Consider the following 23,159-nt stretch of genomic DNA (forward strand, 5'->3'; position numbering starts at 1 on the left):
TCAATTGGAGAATGGCTGGATTTCTTATAAATTAGAATCAATTCTCTATATATTTTGGAAATGAAGCAAAAGGCCTTGTTTTTCAAAGCAGAAAATGGAGGTGGCATAGATGGCTTACTTAGTGTTCTTGGGATCTGTGGTTTTCCTAATTGTTTGATTTCTCCTGGAAGTCATAGTCATTTCTTTGCTTCAAGAATATTTGAAAAATACATCAGGGAGAATTAAATGAATTCCTTCTGAAAAACTTCTTTCATATACAAAAATCTTTATTACATTAAAAAGAAAAACCCTGTCAAGCAGTAATTGAAACTGGTTTTCCCCTATTTTGTAGGCTAACAATGAATATAAACAATAGCTATAGACTGATAATTTCTGGGTTGTTTTTTTTTAAGCTTTTTTACACTTCCTAAAAATGAGAATAACCGATGCTTCAAATGCTTTTGTAAGTTTTTTTTTAAAGTAAAATTGTCATTCATGCCTATTTCTGTCTACTCAGTGTGTATTTCCTTCTTCTATTTAACTACATTTCCCTTGAATCAAATTAACAAAATATGTCCTTAACAACGTTTTTCCAGATTGGTAGTATACATACTGTGTCTGTATCCCAAAGAGATCATAAAGGAGGGGAAAGGACCCACATGTTCAAAGATGTTTGTAACAGCTCTTTTTGTAGTGGTAAGGAATTGGAAATTGAGTAGATGCCCATCAATTGGGGAATGGCTAAATGAAGTTATGGTATATGAATATAATGGAACATTATTGTTCTATAAGAAATAATGAGCAAGCTGATTTCAGCCTGGAAAGACTTCCATGAATTACCAAGTGAAATGAGCAGAACTAGGATAACATCGTATACAATGACAGCAAAGATTATTATTTTTTTTTTTTAGGCTGGGGTTAAGTGACTTGCCCAGGGTCACACAGCTAGGAAGTGTTAAGCGTCCAAGACCAGATCTGAACTCGGGTCCTCCTGAATTCAGGGCTGGTGCTCTATCCACTGCGCCACCTAGCTGCCCCTACAGCAAAGATTATGTAATGAGCAACTGTGATGGATTTAGCTCTTCTCAGCAATGTGGTAATTCAAAACAGTTCCAATATTCTTTGGGAAAGAGTCATCCTCATTCAGAGAGAAAACTACAGAGACTGAATGTGTATCAAAGCATAGTATTGTTACCTATGTTTGTTTATTTGCTTTTTCTTTCCCATGTTTTTTTCCCTTTTTGATCAGATTTTTCTTACACAAAATGACAAATATGGAAATATGTTTAAAAAACTTGTACATGTTTATATCATATTGCTTGCTGTCTTGGGGGGAGGGTATAAGAGAAGTAAGGAGAAAAAATTTGGAACACAAAATCTTACAAAAACGAATGTTGAAAACTATCTTTACATGTATTTGGGAAAATAAAATGCCATTAAGAAATTTTTTTTAAAAAATAAGCAGTGTAGCATAATAGCAAGCCAGCCTCTGAGTCAGGACCATTTAAGTGATACCCTGGTTGATACTTTGGGTACATTACTTAGTCTCTGAATACTCCAGGAAACTCTAACAATACAAATTGTTGTCTATCTGTAGTGAAAGGAGAAGATCCCTTCCCATGAACCTCCTATATCAAAGGTCTGGACTCCCTGTTCCCTCCAAAACAACAATGATAATGAAGCCATTCTTTTGAGCTCTGATTATCATCCTAGAACATGATTTCCATCCATCCCTCACTCAAAAGTTCTTTAGAGGTAGTTTAGAAGAGGCCTTAAAAACTATTTAGTCCAACCTCTTGTTTTATTGATGAAGAGACTAAGCCATGTAATAGTTAAATGAAACAACCAAAATCATACAGAGGCAATATTTGAATTCAGAATCTCTTGCTTCAAAGCATTACTCTTTCTATAATACCAAAATGTCTCTCTTTCAATTCTTAAAAAATAACAATCCAGATTGCCCCTATGTATCCCAATACAATGATCAGCTATACAGAATATTTTTTCCAGAAAAGAATATTTCTAGTACTGTATAATTAATACCAGTTGCATGTCCCTTTTGTAAGGCAAAAGGGAAAATCAGAACAGAATCTAGGTCATGTGCTACATACCTTCTAATAATAAAATGAAATTTTAATTTAGAGAGGATTTTTTTTTTCTTTTGAAGGAAAAGGACTACTCTTTGGAGAGTAGTAATGAAGCTCTAGCTTTGGAGGTGAATAGAACACACATATCATCCACTACTGCTATGTTTTTAGAGGTTTCTTTAAAAGTCCTCATTTTTTCTACAAAAACATATTCACAAGAAATTTCCATCCACTAAATATCATATTTCATTGTCATTGTTAATAACTATGCATAAGCTTATGTGTGCATGAATTTCCCATGCAATAGTATAGAACACTTTTAGGAATCCATCCAAAGTACTGCCTTCAGAGTCTGTGGTACAAAAGTTGGCCAGTAGAAGGAACATGGGAACCCTTTAGATTCCTTTCCCATTCCTGAAGTTCCAGGGAAATTTTTTATTTTCAAATGCTGAGTGTTGCCTATGGCTTGTTGTAGATGAGGTTGCTTGTTGTTTTGATTTTTTTTCCAGGAGATGATTCATATTTCCCAGATCAGTTATTTTAACTGGCAATATCTAACTATTTTTTCCTATATCTTCAATCTTTTGACTTAAAAGAAATTTATTATTTCTTGTCTCAGTGCAAACCATTGAGTTCTATTTGATCCAATTTATTTTTCAGAAAATCCACAACTCAAGTAAGGCTTTTCACCTTTTGCTTTCTAGTTTCCTTCTTTTTTTTTCTTTTTTCTGAGGCTGGGGTTAAGTGACTTGCCCAGGGTCACACAGCTAGGAAGTGTTAAGTGTCTTGAGATCACATTTGAACTCGGGTCCTCCTGCATTCAGGACTGTGCTCTATCCACTGCGCCACCTAGCTGCCCCCCTCTAGTTTCCTTCTAAATTCCTATTTCATTTCTAATTTCATCAAAAACAATTTTTTTCTTCATTCCTTTTGGCCACTTTTTTAATCCTAGAAGCCAAGAGATTTTTTTTTCTCTGAGATTCTGTTTGTAGTTATAAGGTTACTCTCATTTAAAATGTAGATCTTTAGGGCTTCTCTTAACCACGAATATTTCTTTATTGTGATCAGTGTTTTCTTGTTTATTTCTATTTTCAGGTTCAGTTCTGGGATTGGGATTTTGTGCTTGGGCCACTCCTCTTGTGCCCTCCAGGATGAGTTAGGTTTTGTTTAATCCTGTTTAATCTATGGTTTGTTTCTGATTGTGATATTAGGTCCTACTCTTTATCTTAGTCTGGCTTTTCTCTTGTTCTAATAATCCATTGTGGGCTCTGTTCTCTGTTTCTTGTACAATCCTCAAATGGGAGTTGGTTCTTTCCTTAGATGGGTCCCTAATGTTGTTGGCCCTTCTTTCTTGGAGAGGACCATGACCTCAGGGAAATGATGTCATGACATGCAAGTGAATTGGATTGAAGTGAGAACAAACTGTGCAAGGTCAAATGCCTCACTTTATCCTTCATAGTCACCTGGATCCAGTGGAAAGATATAGATCAGCATGACTAGAGATAGCCCTGGAGGGAGTGGGAGTGTTGACCTTTTTAAATTAAGGTCTTTAACAGATCTTAATTTAACTGTGGCAATGCCCAATCTGTGATTAAGGCTAGGTAAGAAATGAGGCAGATAATGGACTTTTTAACTAATTAAGAAAAATATATCATCAATCTGGGAGGTGAAGACCCTCAGGGTTTCTGGCCAAAACAGAAACAATTGCTATTTACATTCACTCTGAGCTAATCTGTGCTCAAACCATGACCATGTGAGTCTTGGCCTAGGATTCATTGTTGCTCAATCTAGGAGAGCCAGAGTGATTTAGGTTTATTGGTCACTCATAAACCACAAGATATCCCTAGTGATCCTGATGCTCCCAAACTTCCTGCCCAGGCTTCCTGGCAGTGGAGCCCAAGTGCTGAAGTTATTCATGTTTTCTGCTGTGGTTTCCAATGCTCTAAGAAGTTATATTGCATTATTGGGTACTGCCTCTCTGAACAGTGACCTATAAGGACTGGTCCTATTCTCAAAAACTAAGAACAGAAGTAGTTTCAGATATCTGAATACTGCACCATGGGTGAGTTTGTAAACTACTCCATTGAGAATATGGCTGTTTTTCGATTTGATTTTGGAACTCACTTTGTCTTCCTTGGCTAGGGTTTATTTTCCTGGCTCCTTTAATCTCTCTTTTACAAAAACTCCACCCACTCCCAAATCTAAGAGTTTCTTTTTAGTTTTCTTTATCATTGCCTTTTCTGGGTCTTTTCCACATATTTTCTAAGATTTATATGGCTGAATGAGGCTTCTTTGTGACCTTTTTAATTCGCCATCATATAAATGGTCAAAGGATATGAGCAATGTTCATATGAAGAAATTAAAACCATTTCTAGTCATAAGAAAACATGCTCCAAATCATTATTGATCGGAGAAATGCAAATTAAGATAACTCTGAGGTACCACTACATCCTTCTCAGATCTACTAAAATGACACGAAAAGATAATGACAAATATTGGAGGGGATGTGGGAAAATTGGGACACTAATACATTGTTGGTGGAAATTGTAAACAGATCCAAACCACTCTGGAGAGCAGTTTAGAACTATGCTCAAAAAATTATCAAACTGTGCATACCCTTTGAAAGAGTCATGTCCATCAGAATTTATCGTCATATAATATTGCAATATATGCAATAATAATATGTGGAAAAATGTTTGTGGCAGCCCTTTTTGTAGTGGCTAGAAACTGGAAATTGAGTGAATACCCATCAATTGGAGAATGGCTGAATAAGTTATGGTATATGAATGTTCTGGAATATTATTGTTCTGTAAGAAATGACCAGCAGGATGAATAGAGAGAAGCTTGGAGAGACTTACATGAACTGATGCTAAGTAAAATGAACAGAACCAGGAGATCATTATACATGACAGCAGCAATATTATATGACAATCAATTCTGATGGTCATGACTCTTTCCAACAATGAGATTATTGAGGCCATTTCCAATGCTCTTGTGATGAAGAGAGCCATCTATACCCAGAGAAAGGACTGTGAGAACTGTATGTGGATCACAACATAGCATTGTCACTTTTTCTGTTGTTGCTTGCTTGCATTTTGTTTTCTTACTCATTTTCTTTCCTTTTTGGATTTTATTTTTCTTATGCAGCAAGATAATTGCATAAATATGTTTATACATATTGAATTTAAGATATATTTTAATATTCCTAACATATTGCTTGCCATCTAGGGGAGAGGGTAGGGTGAAGGAGGGAAAAATTCGGAACCCAAGGCTATACCTTAAGGATCAATGTTGAAAAATTATCCGTGCATATGTTTTGAAAATAAAAAGCTTTCAAAAAAATTGCTATCATAACCAGAAGTCTTTCCATGGAAATCTAATAGTTAAAAATAACAGAAATGACATAACAAAAAAAAGAAGAAATAGGTTTGCTTTAAATGAGGAAAAAGAAATCCTAAAGAAATGAATTAGGCTCTGGAGGTAAATTATATGGGGAAAAAATGCATCATATGGATTTCACTATACATATTGGATTAAAAAAGCCTTGAGGGTAAGAACCAATTTTTTTTCCTTGTTTTCATTGTTCATTCAGCTTTTAGCACAAGCTCTTGTATATAATAAGTGCTTATTAATTGGATCCCATTTTAAATATCCTATTTCATAGCCATTATTATTATTTTTGTTTGCTAAGGCAATTTGGGTTAAGTGACTTGCCCAGGGTCATACAGCTAGATGTAAAGTGTCTGAGGCCACATTTGAACTCAGGTCTTCTCTCTCCACTGGGACACCAAGCTGCTCCTCATGGCCATTATTTGTAATTGCTGCTGTACTTATTTGATCTGTGGCAACTCAACAAAATGACAGAACCTGTAAAAGGATGTTCAGGACCTGTGGTCAAATATTTTTTACTTGTTGCTGGGTCAGCTAGATAGATCTTTAAAAATCTCAATGTTCTAGATGACTGTGATCATAGGTAAACTCCAAAATTTTGCCTGGGCATTCTGGGGAATGGGTTTTTAAATGGTTTCAGCAAACTCCTTGAAGATAGGAACAGTTTTTGTTTTTGTATTTATCAGTATCTTGCTCATATTAGACATTTAATAAATATTTGTTGAATCGAATTGAAAGAGTAAGAATTGTCATGGTAGGATTGTCATCTATAGAAAAAAAATGTACTTAATTGTTCAGACCATTTAAAACTATAATAGCAAATAGGAAGATAAATGAATCATACTTGTATAGTTTAACTGAATGTAGCTATTAAGCTTGCTTGCTTGCTTTCTTCTGGCTGAAAATAGTAGTCTGCATATGAACAACATTGTGAGATTCTTCATCATCTATAATTTATCTCATCTTCATTCTGGTAATGGGGGTTAAGTGACTTGTCCAGGGTCACACTGCTAGTAAATGTTAAGCGTCTGAGGTTGGATTTGAACTTAAGTTCTCCAGACTCCAGGGCTGGTGCTTTGTTCCCTAGCCACTTAGCTGCCACGGAAGAGCCATCTCCAGTTGTATTGATCTATATCTTGCCATTGGACCCAGTTGGGAAAAGTGAGGCAGGTGACCTTGCACATCCCTCCCTCACTCAAATCCAATTCATTTGCATGTCATGGCATCACCTCTCTGAAGTCACAACAACCTCTGTGAGTAAAACTGGTTCACAGAATGGAATTGGTCAGTTGGAAGATTCCTTCCTCTCTCCCTCCCTCTCTTCTTTCCTCTTCCTCCCTCCCTCCATCCCTTTTCTTTCCCTCCCTTCCTGTTTACTGGCTAGATTTCTTAAGGACCATGCCTTAAACCAAAATCATTCTGATTCTCATTGGTCATCTATAGGTCCTAGGTCACTTCCTATTTGGTCTTTGGGTCTAGATTGACTCAGCTTTAATGTAAATAGCAGGACAGAAGCCCTAAAGGGTCTTCCCCTCCCATTTGTGCATTTACATTCTCTTGGATTAGGTGAAAGATATTCTCTGCCTCAATTGCTCCCTAGTCTTATTCACTGAATGGGTGAAGCCTCAATCAAACTGAGCGACCTGCTGAAGACCTTGGTTAAAAAGGCCAAGGTTCCCCATTTTACCCAGTGCCAACTCAGTCGTTTTAATCTATATCTTGGCACTGGACCCCGATGGCTCTGGAGAGGAAAGTAAGGCAGACAACCTTGCACAGCGCTTCTTCATTCAAATCCAATTCCACTTGCATACCAAGTGACCTCCCAGAAGCCATGGGCCTCTTTCAGAACAACAGTGGCTATTAAGCAGAAAGGAGATTGCTGAGGGCTTGAGGTGGTGGGGTTTTGTTTTGTTTTGGTTTTGGCCATCTCAAGTTTGCCTTGAGTGATGATTCATTTTTAAGCCCCAGACAACCAATTTTCAAAGAATGCAAGAAGGTGTATTAGCGTGAATAGGAGGTAAGGGAAGAGGAAGACATTTTCATGTGAGACAGTTGGCCATCTTTCAATCTTAAAACATGCATTGCTATGACTTATTTATAGAAATCTACTATTTACCCGTGTGTGTTGGGGGAAGGGGGACGGAAGGGAGGGTGCCTCAACAGACTGTCCCCAAGTTATTGAAGACATAGAGATTCAGAGAGAGGAGACTTGGAATCGGAAGACCTAGGATCAAATCCTTATCCGCATCTGTGTCTGTGACTGTGAACAAGTCTCTTATAGAACGTCAGTTTTCTGGTAGGTAAAAGGAGCCGAGGCCTTGGAGATCTTTTCCAGCGCTAGGTGCCTACGGATAACAATAGCAAAAAAACCGAACAAACAAAAAACCACGTAAGCAAAGAATCCTGGAGAAGAGGGTTTTTTGTAGCTCCATTGCTAGGTACATAGTAGGTGCTTAAACAGTGCTCATTGCCCAGTATAAGCCACCTGGACTGCCAAAGCAGATGCCCGGGTCTCCCCAGTGCAGAAGCACAGAGAGGCGCACGTGTTACAGGGACAATGGAGAGCCTCACCAGCCGGCAGGGTCCCAGAAGCACAAAGCACCACGGGGCAGGCCGGTCCGAGCGGAGCAGACCGCCGCATCTCCCATTCCGCGGGAGCCGCGCAGGCCGCCGGCTCCAGCCTCGGGGCTCCCCGCCAGGCGGTGGGAGGACGCGCGCTAACCCCACCCCGAGCCAAGCCTCCCCAGGACTGGCTGCCAGCCGCCCCCTGCGGGCTTCGCCCATTCATTCATTTATTTATTTATTCTTCAGTAGCTGCGGAGAGGCCGAGGAGGGGAGGACCGGGAGCTCGAAGGGAGGAGGAGTAGCGGGCTAAGAAGGGGGGGGGAGGGGGGGAGAGAGGCGATTAAGGAGAGGGAAGAAAGGAGAGGAGGACACCGCAGCGGCGGCGGCGGCTCTGCCCGCGGCGCGGCGCTCCGTGTCAGCCGAGCGGGCTGCGGCCGCGAACGCCCCCCGCAGAGGGGTTGCCACAATCTCCCCCAAACTGCTTCCCCCGAGTTGTTAGCCCGGGAAGTGAGAGGAAGGAGAGGGTGCTCCAGGAGCTGGAGGTGGTGGCAGCCCGGGACCTGGAATCTCAACCCGAGGGATCCCCCAGGCCCAACTAAGAGGTGGGTATCTCGCGGTGGGCACCTGGATCTCCCCCGCACCCTTAGTGTGGGGGACCGGCCGGTCCGGGGCATCCCACCCTGTCTCCTTTCTCTCTGGGGGAGGAGGGGGAGTCTACAGCTAGTAACTCCCCAGGAGTGGGGGGCGGGGAGCAGAGGGCTTTCCTGTACCGCTTCTTTCTCTGGTAAAGGGAAAGGGAGTCTAGAGATTGAGAGGGAACCTCTTTTGTAATATCTTGAGGGAAGGAATAAAAGTAGCTAGGGACAGTCCGCTTGGCCAGAGGTTTTGAGGTCCGATTGAAGGGAGACATATCTTGGTTGAGGGCTGCCTGGGGCAAGTTTCGGAAGAGTTTTATAAGGAGCTGCTGCTGTGTGTTGGGATACAAGGAAGTCTTCCAGGACGTGTGGATTTGTGGCCTGGATTGCCGGGAAAGAAGTGACCCTTAGAATTTCGAATTGTGTTTGTAGTTGAGCTAGTTAGTTCTATATACTCCAATAGTCAGTGGATCTGGAATCCCATCGGTACGGCTATCCCCCCATAGTGGGACAGATCAAAACTCCTCCTGGCCAGCCCTTATTGTGTGCGAGAGGAGCTTGCCCTCCCAGGAATTTTCTCCACAGGGGGTTCACCTAACTGTGCCGTAGGCCTCCTTCCTAGTTCTGTCTTTATTTAAAAACAAAGTTAGCCCTCCTCTCACCTTACCCCACAGAATCAGTGTAAGTAGTCTTTTCTGCAGGTGCAAGTTGTCATTTGTGCGATTATTCACTTCACCCAAGACCAATGGAAGCCCATTTGTGTATTTTCATCCTGGTGATTCTTCCCACATACGTCTCTAAGACTTCCCTGAGTCTATCGTTAATGAGACTGGAAGCTTCCCTTCGAAAATGTCTGAATGTCTCAGGGGTTCCAGGCAGCATTCTGCCCATCCATCTCCTTTTCTAGTCACACATGTTCTTGGTGATGGACTTTACGTTATTTTTTGGCCACTTGACTTACATATTAGTAATATATTGCAGCTTTACAGGTACCAGCCACCACACTATTTCCTTTGCTAGAATATTTTAAAATAAAATAACCAAGTAAAAGAAATATGAGAAAAGAACGTTAACTATCATCTTTTAGAAGTTATCATGACGATTGAATCCTGATATGAAATTGTTAGTGGAAGTTAGAGCTAAAGGAACAGCAGTTTGGGATAGCTATTATAAGTGGACTGGATTAAGGGACTTTTTGTTTTCTGTTTGTTTCTGCCTGCCTTGAGGGAGGAAGGTGATTTCCTAAGCTTTCTTGGATGTCCATGGGCAAATTTCTCCTGAGATTGAGAATTATAAGTGTTCTTGTGTTGTTTGGGGGGAATCAAAAACTGGAACTCTTTTTTTTTTTTTTTTTTTTTTTGTCTCCAGTAGTTACTAGGTGATACACTGATAGAATAAATGTGAATGCGCCCGCCTTGCCTGAGAAGTGATGGTAAAAATGAGGGGACAAGGCATTTGGATTTCAGGTGCCAGTTTTGAAAAGAATAGAAATAAGGGTACACTGTATTAATAGTGGAGCAAGGTTGCAGAATTTGTTACAGTTGTAGGATTGAATGATGCTAGAAGAAAAAATAGGATCTTTTGCTTTTGGTACCAGGAGGTAGTGTGTGATATGCTGAGGAGAGAAAAAAAAAGACAGGAAGAATGAAATATCAAATTAGGTTATTGAAACCTCAAGTCTGGAATTCAAACTGGCTAACATTCTGTGGTGCATTTTACTGTTGATATGCCTGCTGTATAGCAGTAAACTCTCCACCCAAAATAAGCTGAGAGAGGCTAGGGATATGTGTTAGTATGAATGGTGCAGAGTGAGGTAATGGAGCCTTAATTGATAAGGTCTATAGTGCATTGTAGCCTGTCAGTTTTTAAATAGTGTGCAACATTTCCTATGTAGACCTTGTGAAGGATCCCATATAACACTAATAGTTTGGTATTGATGTTTTTTTTATATATGCAATACTGTCCATGTTTTGAAAGATTCTATAGAGCATTTTTTTCCCATGCAGTTTGAAACATTGAGTGAGCAAGGAACTTGGAGGTAGCTCATTGTTTTTTGCTTGCATGTTTGTTTTTTCATTTGAAAGGGGACTTCTTATTCATTGTGTTTCCAATGTATTTCTTATCTGAGAGCTAACTCTTTGTCTACATCTAGTATTCCAAATAGCTGCATTTCATTCCATGAATGAACTGGCTGAAATAGCATTTTAAATGCTGGGATATTAACAGTCTCAGAATGAATATGTAGATCTGCCTCCAGAATTTGAAAGCTACTTTTACTGGCTTAGATTAAACTTCCTTCAACCAGTTAAATGTTTACATTTTAATTATTCCACCTCTACCCCACTCCCACTCTTCATAGACTTCATAAAGAGGATTTGAAATGTAAAAAATATGCCTGGAAAAAATCTGCACCTGCTAATGAGTTTGCTTTGCTATTTTTTTTTTCCCCCTTTGCCTTGTGTGGAAGTTTAAGGGCCAGAAATGGTTTCAAAACAGTGTTCACTCATGAGCTCATTGTCTCCAGCCATGACCATTTGCCATTTCCTTAAAGGACAGTTTCACTTATGAGTGGGTATTACACACATCCTGTAACTATTTGGGTTGCAACATAATTAGTCATAAACAGAAGTGAAGATGCAAAGCTGGGGGTCTTCACACACAAACACATCACTAACTAGCTTATCCATTACTTGTGTATATGTGATGGGGATGTTAATAGTTTGCATTTGGAATGAGCAGAGTTGATATCAGTTTACTAATTATAATAATTTTGAGGGCAAGATGAGAAGGATTGCTTTATTTTGAGATGAAATGGACATTTTGAAATAGCTATTCTCTCATAACTTAATCATGTCAGCTGGTATAGGGCTCACCTTAACTGAATTTTGTTGTATTCTCCTAAGTCATCCAAATCTATTTCACTTTGACAAACTTTGTCCTATTGACTCAGCCTCAGGAATTGCAAATAAGATATACCATTTATTGTATTATTTAACTTTATTATTTAATGTGGGAGAATTACACCCACAAGAACACCCGGCTATGTTTTTATTTTTTGGTAGTGGTGGTTATCTTTTAAATAGTCCAGGGCAGATTCTAATATTTATCCTTTAAAAATGAAAATTAAAAATAAAATTGGGGCATCTGTGTATTCACTGTGTATCAGGAGGATTCATCTTTCTAAATTCATATCCATTCTCAGACACATACTAGCTGTATGACCCTGGCTGGGCAAGTCACTTTACCTGTTTGCCTCCGTTTCCTCATCCGTAAAAAAAAATGGAAAAGAAATGGCAACACTACTCAAATGTCTTTGCCAAGCAAACTTCGAATGACTGAAAAATGACACACACCCCTAAAAGTGCATTTTTAAAAATTTCATGGCACATTTCCCCCAGACTAAGTTTATTAGCAGTCCCTATTTATCAGTGTGTCACTTGAAGCTAATCTGCTGCTTGAAAGTGTTTCAGATAGTGAAAGTTAAAAAGAAATTAGCATTCACATGCCTTTTATTTAGAAAGAAAAAAATGGGAACCACAAAAACAAAAACAGAAATGTTCACTGGTTTGGAGGCCCTTATATTCATTGTGATCCTGTTGGTCAATGGTTGGATCTGCTTGGTTCTTTCTGTTTAAAAATGTTTTTTTAAGCTCCAGAGACCATTGTCATAAAATCCATTTGGAAATAGTGCTTACTTTTAAAATGGAAACATGTCAGATTGAGAGTTGTCTCCATTCTTCCATTCTTAATTTCCCACAACATCATTATACAATCAATTAGGGGATAAAACCCCTAAACTTAGTTTCCTTTAAATTTAGCTTTGATATTTAACCTCACCAAAGTCTCATTTGCCTATCTTTGCTTAAATTATTGCTTTCAGGATTTCTAAACCAGCAATTGGGAATTTAAAATGATTAATCAAATAAAAAAAATTTTTAAAGCTTTCCAATACCTTTACTGTATACAAAATATGACACTTACTCTTTATTACTATTATCACTGTATCTTTGTTATTGGTGTCATAACATAGGCAACTAGATAGCACAGATAAGAGTACTGGCCTTGTGGGTTTGAGTCTAGCCCAGCCATAGGTACTTACTGACAATGGACCCTGGATGTGTCCTTTAACTTCTGCCTGCTTTAGTTTCCTCAGATTTAAAATCCCAGGGTTGTAATGTAAATCAAGTAAGGTAATATTTGTAAAAAGTTTTACAAAGCTTAAAATGTTATTTATAATTTAATTGATTGTTACTGTTGTCATCATCACCATCATCATCTATTTGCAGGTGACTAGGCCTAAAATAGATGAACATAATGTACATTCTTTTTTTTTTTTTTTTTTTTCCCCTGAGGCTGGGGTTAAGTGACTTGCCCAGAGTCACACAGCTAGGAAGTGCTAAGTGTCTGAGACCAGATTTGAACTGGGGGGAGCGAGGGAGGCTGTGTTCTATCCACTTCACCACCTAGCTGCCCCCATGTACATTCTTTAAAAAGTTGAAGTCTATCAGGCTATTGAGTGTTGGTTTTCTTTTGGGTACATCTTATATCTCTAGAATACTATAAATCCCACTGAGGATATTTGGTTTAAAATCTTAAAAACATATATATATATATATATGTAAAGCATCACTACTTTACTGATGCAGAGAAATTTTTAAAATGACAAATATAGTCTGGTTGATTTATTATGTATAAAAGAGGAAGACACTAAATTATGATAACTAAAAATGTTTAATCAGGGAATTTTGATAGAATAGAAAAAGTACATGGTATTAGGGGACCTGGGTCCAAATATCAGATTTGAGGAATAGTATTCTTATTTTGTTTAGGAGGAGAAAACTGATAAGAGTTTTCTCTTGAATGAAATCTTTATCATTTCTAGTATACATTTTGATGAGAAAATACATGTCCAATCAACAATTTAAAGTCTAGGATGTGAATAAGACAAAAATACACAACTACTAATAGATAATAATGCATGTATAAGTTATTAGAGAGGTACAAATCAAATTATGTGAAGGTAAAAAGGAACAGGCCATATCAACTATTGGCATCAGGGAAGGCTTCAGGAGGGAAATATCATTTGAATTGAATTAAGGTGGCATCAAATTGGTGGAAGACTTTGAATGTCAAACAATGGAGGAAGTACTGAATGTCTTTAGGTGGGTGGCTTAGTGGATAGAGTCCTGGGACTGGAGTTTGGAAAACTTGAGTTTAAGTCAAGTCTCAGAAATTTAATTATAATAGCTAACATGAAAAGGTCTTCTTCACTCCCAGGAAATGTGCACAATTATTATCTCATTTGTTTCTCACAAGAAGTACTATTATATCCCTATTTTATAAATGAGGAAACTGAGGCTGAGACTAGTTTTTTTGACCTTGGGCAGAGATCATATTTGCCTATTTGCATATTTGCCTCCATTTCCTCAACTGAATAATAATATATCTTCCCAAAGTGGTTTTGAAGATTAAATATTTATAAAATGCCTGGCATATAGTGGATGCTATACAAATAGAGGCTATTATTACCAGCATTACCATATTTATTATTTAGTAAGCTCTAAGGTTGAAAAAGTAAGATTTTGTAAGATTGTAAGATTCTTGATAATCTCAGAGAAATGCAAATTAAGACAACTCTGAGGTACTAGTATACACCCTTCATATTGGCTAAAATGACAAAAATAGATAATGATGAATGTTGGAGGAGATGTGGGAAAACTGAGACACCAACGCCAATACATTATTGGTGGAGTTGTGAACTGATTCAACCATTCCGGACAACAATTTGGAACTATGCCCAAAGGGCTATCAAATTGTGCATCTTTGATCCTGCAGTTGTCTCTACTGGGCTTGTATTCCAAAGAGATTATAAAGGAGGGAAAGGGACCCACATGTGCAAAAAATGTTTTTGGCAGCTCTTTTTGTAGTGGCAAGAAAATGGATGCCCATCAGTTGGAGAATGGCTGAATAAATTGTGGTATATGAATGTTATGGAATGTTATTGTTCTATAAGAAATGATCAGCAGGATGATTTCAGAGAGGCCTGGAGAGACTTACATGAATTGATGCTAAGTGAAGTGAGCAGAACTAGGAGATCATTGTACATGGCAACCGCAAGATTAATACAATGATTCATTCTGATGGATATGGTTTTCAACAATCAGATGATTCAAGCAAGTTCCAATGATCTTGTAGTGAAGAGAGCCATCTGCACCCAGAGAGAGAACTGTGGGGATTGTTTCACTCTTTTTATTGTTGTTTGCTTTTTTTTTCTCATTTTTTTCCTTTTTGATCTGATTTTTCTTGTGCAGCATGATAATTGTGGAAATATATATAGAAGAATTGCACATGTTTAACATACATTGGATTATTTGTCATTTAGGGGAGGAGGGGAAGGAGAAAGGAAGGGAAAAATTAGAACACAAGGTTTTGCAAGGGTGAATGTTGAAAATTATCTATCCATGTGTTTTGAAAATAAAAAGCTTAAATAATTTTTTTTTTTTTTTTAAAGATTCTTGGTCATCAACTAGTCCTCTATACCTTCCTTGCTAAGGTAGTTCATTGAAAAGAGGGATTTTGAGTTAATCAGAATATCAAATTAACCAAAATCTTATCCCTTTCTTGAGTACAGATAAAACAAATTTTGTAGCTTCATTTTTTTTTTTTTTGGTAGGTTTCTGCTTCTTCACAAATATGCACAATACTGAATAATTTTTCCCCTTGAGGCAATTGGGGTTAAGTGACTTGCTCTTGGTCACACTGTTAGGAAGTGTTAAGTGTCTGAGACCAGATTTGAATTTCGTGTTTTTCTGACTTCAGGGGTAGTGCTCTCTTTACTTCACCACCTACCTGTCCCCTTGCTGAATAATTTTAAAGAAGTTAGCCATTCACAGCCACATCAGAGGAAGTGGAATGACTTGTGTTGGTCCACAAAGTCTGCTGTGTACATGGGATTGTAAATGCAGGTGATATTTGTAAGATGTACATTTCAATTTCACTTTATCTTCCAACTTGCTGACAAATGAAAGAAAAAAAGAAGTATTAGCACTGAATGGTAAGTCACCAAATTTGCCAAATTTTACCCATTTGAATTAAAAACATTTTTTTTTGTTAAGCATAGGCATTTGAAAGAAAAGTGTTTTTTAAATGTGGATAAAGTGGGAATGAATAAACAACAAAAATCTAAAAGAAGTTAACCTAGTATATATGAGAAACCATGAATGCAAACATGGAAGTTTTAGTTTTTTCTTTTCTTTTCTTTTCTTTTCTTTTCTTTTCTTTTCTTTTCTTTTCTTTTCTTTTCTTTTCTTTTCTTCCTTTCTTTCTTTCTTTCTTTCTTTCTTTCTTCCTTCCTTCCTTCCTTCCTTCCTTCCTTCCTTCCTTCCTTCCTTCCTTCCTTCCTTCCTTCCTTCCTTCCTTCCTTCCTTCCTTCCTTCCTTCCTTCCTTCCTTCCTTCCTTCCTTCCTTCCTTCCTTCCTTCCTTCCTTCCTTCCTTCCTTTCTGCTGAGGCAGTTGGGGTTAAGTGACTTGTCCAGGGTCACATGCCACCTAGCTACCTCAAGTTTTAGTTTTTTATTTGATCATTTTGAGAAACCTCAAACTGGTAGCAGTAAAAAGAGGTTGGACTAGTTGACCTCTAAGGTGGTTTCCAGCTCTAAATCATGATCTAGTGGCACTTAACTCTCTTCTGCTCTAGCTGCTAGAAACGTCCAAGAGATTACAGGAGCAGTGAACCATTCATAGATTTTTATCATTTTATTTAATATTTCATATTCCATTTTAGTGCCTTTGAATATTTATATCTAGGATGCACTCAATCCCCTTAGAATTCTTAAAGTACAGTTCTCATTAGTTGTTAGTATTTCTCTCCTTCCCTCTCCAGTCAAAAAGAAAATTACTTTGTGTTTCTTTTATATATAACTATAGACATATAACACATCCCAAAAGACTTAATGTAGTTTTAAGCTATTTTAAGCTTATCAAAGCTTAAAATTGCACTATGTTTATGTCTGTGTTTTATTTCCTAATAGTATAGAAACTCCTTGATAGAAAGGGACTTCCATATTTGTCTTTGTATCCTGAGCCTAGTATAGTGCCTAGCAGTCAATCAATAAATATTAAGTGATTACTATGTACTGGGAATACAAGAAAAGGCAAGACAGTCTGCTCTCAAGAAGTTCCCAATCTAATGGAGGGGAGACAGCATGCAAACAAGCTGTAGACAAGATAAATTGAGAATAATCAACAGAGAAAATATATTAGAAATAATACAGGATTGGAAAATATTTTTCTAAGGGACAGCTAGGTGGTAAGGAATAAAGAGGATCTGAGTTCAAATCCAGCCTCAGACACTTGACACTAGCTGCATGACCTTAGGCAAGTCACTCAAAATTAATCAATAAATAAAAATAAGTGTGAAGAATTGAAGGGCATTGAACTTTGAGAAGGTAGGATTCTAAATGAAAAAAAGCTGGAAAAAATGAAAAAATGCATGAAGTTCAGCTAGTGACAGTGCCCAGAATAGGAAATGGAGTATTTAGTATGTACAATAGCATGGAAGCCAGTATCTCTGGTTCTAAAAGGGGAATGATATAAGATGTTAGAAGACAGTTAGGGAGGACTTTGAATGTCAGAGATTTTATATTTGATCCTAAACCTGATAGGGAATCATTGGAGTTTATGGATGGATGGATTGGGAGGGAGGGTGTCACATGGATAGACCTGGGCTTTAGGAAGATCACTTTGACAGCTAAGTGGAGAATGGACTAAAATAGAGATTAAAGAGGCCAACAGGAGCTATTGAAGTGAGGTGATAGAGGTCTGTACCAGGGTGGTAGCAACTGTCAGAGAAGAGAAGGGGACATGTATGACAGATGTTAAAAAGGTAAAATTAACAGACTTTGGCAACAGATTGTATATTGGGGAAGTTGAGAGGGGGAAAAGTTGAGGATCAAAGCTAGATTGTGAGTCTGGGTAATTGGGAGGATGGTGGTACTCTCAACAAGAATAGGAACTGAAAGTATTTGGCTAGGAAACTCCCTCTGCTACTTATTGTCTTAAAGAGGTTTCTAAAGCATTGAAATGTTATGATTTGCCTGAGGTTACACAGCCAGAACATACCAGCCAGGACTAGCTCCTGGTTTCAAGGCCTATTCTATATCCAATAAGCCAGGTTGCCTGCCTGATATATAGTTAGTAATTAATTTTTATTTATTTTTTATGGCCCTTCTTAGCTATAACCCTTTCCTGAAGTATATATCTGGGGAGGAGGGCCAAATGAGTATTTTAGCCTTCCAGGTTGGCCCACGTTCGATTTTCTAATTCCTTGGCTGACTTCATCAGTTTTCATTTAAGGTGATGTCATCCAGAGGAATAAAGCAACAACTTGCTTCATTTTCTGTCGTAAAAGCTTGTGAGAGCCAGGCAGCATAGATTGGAAGCTTTAGAAATATGCCACTGTCGCATCTTGCTCTATTTTATATGGTTGAGGATTTGTGAGAAAAAAATCCATCAGTCAAGATACTGGCTAACTCAAATAGTTATTGGTTCCAAAATTGAAATGCCCTCTTTCTAAAGGAATTAAAATACATACTTAAGTTTCTGCTGTGTGATCCCCAAACTATAATAATATACTAGGCTGGCAAAAATGACTGTGTTCTGCATTTGTTCATTTCAACTTTCCAAAGAATGGCAAAAAAGCCAGAGCAGCTTAGTTAAATTCGTGTGCTTCTGAAAAGGAAGGAATAAAGAGAGAGAACATAAGACCAAACACTTGAGAATGTATTCCCCAGCTCTGGATTCTTTCCCTTTTTTGAGGAAAGTTCACATTAGTGTTCAATGCGGCAGAGAGGCGGAACAGGGGGAGAGTGGGTGGACATTGCTTTTGTATGAAATCACAATGTGTACATTGTTTTGAAATATTCTTTTCATCATACATTTAATTATGAAAACAATTCTCAGCATCCAAAAGGATGACAGATGTTCCACTGTGACAAGCATAAAGGATGTAAGATAGGGAAAGCTGGCTGTAACTCCTTGGGGGAAGGAACAGTCATAGTTGAGTATTTGCTGAATGCACATGTGACCATGTCCCTGATTGGGAAGTGGGGGAAGGAAGGCGACACCCAGAGCTACCTTCTGTGGTTCTGAGTAGAATTAGGTGGAGCCCCAGGGTATTCCCTTAACCAAACAAGGGAAACCTGAGTAAAATGTAAAGGGCTTTGCCAGCCATTCAAAGCCCAATACAAATTCATACAATTAATTCCTTGCTCTATACTCCATGCACTAGTCAAATTGACTTCCCCCAATCAGTGTTACATTTTTCTGCTTTCCTGCAGTTGTTTCCTAGGTGTCTGGAATGTACTCCTCCTCCTCTTTGTGTTTTTGCTGTTGTGTCCTACTTTTCAGGACCTCATGGACACAGCACTCCAAGCCCTTATATCCTCCACTATGTCTCAAATCTGTCCCAAGTTTATGTTTATAGTTTCCATGACATTATCCATTTTATCCTCTGGCCTGTTTCCTTTGCCTACTGAATTTTAATTTTTTCATTTATTCTGTCATTCAGTTCAAATTGTGTGGTGACTAGATCTGGTAAGATCCTGCCCTCAGGAAACTTAGAATTTAATAGAAGGATTAGACATACAAAACTAAAAACAAAAACTTGGTGGTAATTGTTCTAAGAATAAAGATACACAGACACACACACATACGTATACACACATGTATGTGTACACACACACACACACATATATGTGAATTGTGCTAGGGTAGGTCTTTATAGTAGAAGGGGGGCCTTAGGGAAGAGTTCTTATCCTTTCCATAGATCCCTCCAATTTATATGTCATCTTTTCTTGTCCTTTTTATCTTTAATTCTGGTCTCAGATATCTCAAAGCACTTTATTTTGCTATGGAAATGGAAATGGGACCATAGTCTTATAAATTTAGATCTAGAAGTATACTTTAAACATCTTTCCCAATCCCTACATTTTACAGATGAGGAAATAGGAAATAGATGCTCAGAGATTAAATGACTTGTTCAAGTTCACCCAAATAATAAATAACAACACTGAGTGGGCACTTAATATTGTTTATTGAATTGTATTCCCAATACAGGATTTCTAGAGAAGAGGGAGAGAATAATGAGTTTAGGGAAGGTGAAGGAAGTAACGAGCATGGTACCAAAGGAGCATAGATTTAGACTTGTGTATAGCAGTGTTATATTCAGCTCTGATTGGAGAGCCCATTCATTGTGAGTATTTTGGAAATCCACAAACCCTATAATATAAATCAAGACACCAAAAAAGCAGAATATATCTAATAAGTATCTTAAATCCATACTTTCTCTAGTCCTTCTCCCCCCCTCCCCCCCACATCTGGCTGTTAAGCATTTACCAAGGATACTCCAATTGTAAGAAATTTTTACAGGATCCAGCCCGGTCTTCTCATTCCAAATACAATACTCTTTTCACTGTGCATTGTTATAGGAATTCCTACCATTTATGGAGAATTTCTGAGGTTCTTTTTCCTGGGAGTCCCCCAGAACAGATAATTATCCAAACTACATGATTACTTTTGGGGGAGTGGGAAAAGGATGAAACCACCAGCCTCATGCCCAAGAAAGCCTATATAATCTGCTTATCATATATCCAAAGAAATCTCACCTTTCAGACAGAGCTTTGTGTTCCAGATATCAGGATATCTCCAGTGAAGTTAGGCTTAGAGATAATAATCAAATAATATTTACTGTGCCCACAGAGTGCCAAGAAAATGGGCATAAATTTTAAAAATAAAAACTTTAAGACTTAGTCCTTCCCAGAAAAGCATGGAAGCTATGTAATCAAGTTAAATAGATGAAAGACATTTATCTAACTTTACTGAGTGCCTAGTGCAATGGGGAATAAACTGAACAAAGCAGGTAAAAGCTTTTTAAGATAAGAGCATACAAATTGGCTGTTGCCTCCTTAATTACCCCCAAACAAGATGATTGTCTTGGACCAACTGTGCCATCTAGTGGCTGGGGAGGTGTAGAGGGGGAAATGGGGAAACCTTTTTCTTATTAAATATTCTCCCAGGGCTTAAAGGAAAGATGAATATTTGGGGGGAGAATGCAGAAACAGTTTGTTAATATTTTCCCTTTAACCAATATATTTCCATGCCCTTCATCCTCTTTCATAAATGCATCTTCTTAAAGCTATCTTCTCATTGCTTTTTCCTATTTGCCTTCCTCTCACCCTTTTTCTTTGCCCCTTAGCAGGTAAGTATAATACTAGGAGTTCATCAATATTAAATGAAATTAGATATAATGAAAAAATAAAAATAAGTCTCTAAGGCTCTTGAAAATATCTAAAATCCCCATCAGCATCTTTTAAAAAGTAACAATCTATAATTAAATGGTTTTTCATAAAACCATCACAGGGATTTGATGTTTTGTTTCATATTACTTTTAACTAGACAATGGAACTGGATTCCTAAAGGGCCAACTAAAAGATCTAAGAATGACTAAGTGACTTGGATAGTTAATATGTGTTAACTTATATATGACTTGAAACTTCCTAGCTTAGAGGCCAACTATCTACTATTCCAGGTAGGATTTTCTAATATGTTTCATATAATATTTTAAATGTTATTCATTTGTAGGCTTCTGTGCAAAATTCTGAAAATCTTGCCCCCATTTAAAATGCTGTTTTATTGGGGATTCAATCAACAAAGATTAGAGATAAAACTGGGCTTAACCCAGTTATCAGTTTCTGCTCATAAGAGCTTGATACCAAAATTTAATTAGAATTGACATCTCTCGTATATCCTTAGTATTCTTAAATGATTGATTAACATAGCATTCTCGGTCCCTAACAACTCAGTAATTAACAAAATTGTATTATACTCCCCTTTTCTTATATTATCTATACAGAAAGACAGCATAATGTGGCATTTCTGTTATATTTGGCAGTTGAAATTGACAAACTACTTAAGTAACAAAGTCCAAGAAAAATCTTTTAAGGTTAAAGGGATTTTTAATACATGAAATGAATGTGGATTAGAATGAAATGTTACTATATTTCTCAAACAAAATCTATATGTTCATGTAAAATCAAAAAAACTTTTGTCTTCCCCCCTTTTTTTCCCCTTACAATGTATTCAACTTATCATTAAAATATCCAGGTAAGAGAAAGTATTCTTTTCATACAAACTGACTCTCAGGTTCCAAATATGAGGTTTTTTTTCACTTTTATAATTACATTTAAAGATAGTTTTTAGTATTCATTTTTGAGTTCCAATCTGATATAGCTTATACATGTATAATAATTTAAAATATTTCCATATTATCTTGTTGTCAGTGAAAAATCAGAACAAAAGGGAAAAACACAAGAAAGGGGGGAAAAGTGAAAATAATCCACATTCAGTCTCTATAGTTCTTTCTCTGGATGTGGATGGCATTTTCCATCCCACATCTATTGGAACTGTTTTGCTGAGATTGCTGAGAAGAGTAAAGTGTAGCATAGTTGGTAATCACTCAGTCTTGCTATCACATTGTACAGTGTTCTCCTAGATCTGCTTATTTCACTCAAGATTAGTTCATGTAAATCTTTCCAGGTTTTTTTTTTGGGAAATCAGCCTGCTTATCATTTCTTATAAAAGAATGATATTCCAGGGGGGGATCTAGGTGGCACCAGCCCTGAAGTCAGGAAGACCCAAGTTCAAATGTAGCCTCAGACACTTAACACTTCCTAGCGGTGTGACCCTGGGCAATTCACTTAACCCAGATTGCTTCAGCCAAAAAAAAAAAAAAAAAATGGTATTCCATTACATTAAAATACCACAACTTATTCATTCATTCCCCAAGTGATAGGCATCTGCTCAATTTTCAATTCCTTGCCATCACAAAAAGATCTGCCTCAAACATTTTTGTAGTCTTTTCCTCTCTTCTCTTTGGGATACATACCCAGCCCAGAAAAGAGTTTTAAGGCTCCTTTTTGGACAGTATCTTGGTGCACAGACATGTTTAATTCAAACATATTTGTGTGCTTTGGGATACTCATCAGATAAGATAGAAGTCTTAGAGAATCAATAGGCTTATTTAATGCTATTTTTTCCCCCCATCTGCTGATAGAGTGATTAGTCCTTGGTTTTTTTTTCAGTCATAACTGTGAACAAATCAATCAGAAAACACCCATAATGAGGAGGCTGCTATTTCCCTAGTAAGCTGTCTTCTTGCTAAACAAAGCATAGGACTTAATAGCAATGTGAAAAATTTTAAAATATGAGGTGGTGTAATCTGGCCAGGAAAGGGCTAGAATAGAGTTAGAGACTTATTTTCCTCTGAGACAAGTAAATTGTCTTAACTCTGCACCTTAGGATATATTTTTGAACTGTGAAATAGGGATGTTAATGATCATCTCCCTACCCTATAGGAATGTTTTAGATATTTCTGTGGAAGACAATAAATCATTTATAAGGTTCCCTTTGGAACAAATACCCTCATTGGATGATAGTTCCATTGAAG

General features: G+C 37.6%; 1 protein-coding gene across 7 annotated transcripts in view; it reads left to right on the forward strand.

The window, feature by feature from the left end:
* The window catches only part of PALM2AKAP2 (PALM2 and AKAP2 fusion), a 485,619-nt gene that overhangs the window by 353,012 nt on the left and 109,448 nt on the right, over window positions 1-23,159 (forward strand). The window contains exon 1 of one of the 7 annotated variants that reach the window (XM_074280846.1): window positions 8,289-8,623. The exons of the other annotated variants lie outside the window; for them this stretch is intronic. The gene's annotated coding sequence lies outside the window, so the exon portion shown is untranslated. Of the gene's footprint in view, window positions 1-8,288; window positions 8,624-23,159 lie in introns of those variants that run through there. 7 annotated transcript variants of the gene reach the window in all.

This window comes from Sminthopsis crassicaudata, chromosome 1 (assembly GCF_048593235.1).
Source record: "Sminthopsis crassicaudata isolate SCR6 chromosome 1, ASM4859323v1, whole genome shotgun sequence".
Classification (NCBI taxonomy): Eukaryota; Metazoa; Chordata; class Mammalia; order Dasyuromorphia; family Dasyuridae; genus Sminthopsis; species Sminthopsis crassicaudata.